The 1642-nt window shown below is 40.2% G+C and overlaps 1 protein-coding gene across 1 annotated transcript in view; it reads left to right on the forward strand.

Moving 5' to 3' along the window:
• LOC103375547 (gamma-aminobutyric acid type B receptor subunit 2-like) overlaps positions 1 to 1642 on the forward strand; it is a gene marked incomplete at its 5' end in the record, with an annotated part of 17870 nt that overhangs the window by 7441 nt on the left and 8787 nt on the right. The window lies entirely within an intron of this gene.

The following is a 1642-nucleotide window of genomic DNA, read 5'->3' on the forward strand; positions in this document are numbered from 1 at the left end:
AGACACTGGTACATCCTCTGAGAACACACAGACACTGGTACATCCTCTGATAACACACACAGACACTGGTACATCCTCTGAGAGCACACACAGACACTGGTACATCCCCTGATAACACACTGACACTGGTACATCCCCTGATAACACACTGACACTGGTACATCCTCTGAGGAGACACTGGTGCATCCTCTGAGGACACAATGTCTGACTCTGACCCGTCTGTCTGCAGGCTGCTGAGCTCCAGAGGTGGATCACAGGATCAGCTGCTGCTGCTGGGCGTCCTGTTGTCATCCTCCTCGGTTCTGATCTCTGGACTGGACAGAATCTCGCTGTCGGACCAAACGCTGGAGATCCTCTGCTCCGTGAGTTCAACGAGATCATCAGGAAAACTAATGACAACAACACAAACAAACTCACAAAACAACAACAACAACAACAACACACAATTCTGTGTGATTAAATGTAGGAGAGTCAAGTTCTTCCACAGTTTTTGTTGATCATCTATCACTTAATAAATATTGTTGAGCTTTTTGCCAGAGTCGACCACAAAGAGACACAAATACAACCACAATAAGACCAAACACAACCACAAAGAGAAATAAAATGATCACAAAGAGACTCAAAACAACCAAAAGGACATTAAAAACAACCACAGACCTCCTGGATTTTAACTCAGCTGTTGATCAAGTTGTGTTTTGTGTTGCAGGTTCGTCTGTGGACTCTGTCGCTGGGACACACTGTGGGTGTCACTGTGCTGTTCAACAAAGCGTGGAGCGTCTATTCACTGCACAGCTTCAAACAGAAAGTCAATAATGTCAGAAGTCTTATTGTACTTTCACAGTTTTTCCTAAATCGTCTGCTAAAACCCGAGTTGGCGTTTGATTTTCAGTTTGTGATGCTGCTGTGTGTCTGTTTGTGTGTTCCAGTGCCGGCGGCCTGCAGGCTGCGTCCTGCTCTGGCTCTTCCTGCTGGATGTGCTTGTTTTGACCTCCTGGCAGATCCTGGACCCCCTCAGACGGGTGGTGCTTCAGCACAGCACAGAGGTAAAAATCAACTTAATGATAGAAGTAGCTCCAATAATCCGTGAGTATGGCTGAAAAAAATTGTGTAAAAAAAAAAAAAAAAAAAAATCAACTTAATGATAGAAGTAGCTCCAATAATCCGTGCGTATGGCTCAAAGACAACAAATGTCAAAAAAAAAAAAAAAAGGTCCAACTTTGACCTCAAATTAACAACAACAACAAAAAAAAATAATAATAATGCAGAAGTCAACCAGCGATATTTTCTGAACCATATTTAGCTACATGTAACAATAATACACAACAAAACTTATGATATACTTGTTAGAATTATTTATTAATATGAAAATATTAATATGAAATACTTGAACTGAACCGAATGTACTGAACTTTGATGGCTGATTGAGCAGGTTTGACAAGCTGTACGACAAAAATACAAGTATTGCTAGATAGTCTGATCCATGCAGGTTATTTAATCTGTTTGTCCAATATTACAGATTATAATCAATGACATGATGAGAAATCGCAAAAATTTCAGGTTTTTATCTTTGGTAGTTCTTGAGATATTATTGTTCAAACAGCCTCAAACTTAAATATAAGAAAAAAAAAACTTGCTGAAAGTG

This window comes from Stegastes partitus, unplaced genomic scaffold (genome assembly GCF_000690725.1).
Source record: "Stegastes partitus isolate 25-593 unplaced genomic scaffold, Stegastes_partitus-1.0.2 Scaffold2659, whole genome shotgun sequence".
NCBI lineage: Eukaryota > Metazoa > Chordata > Actinopteri > Pomacentridae > Stegastes > Stegastes partitus.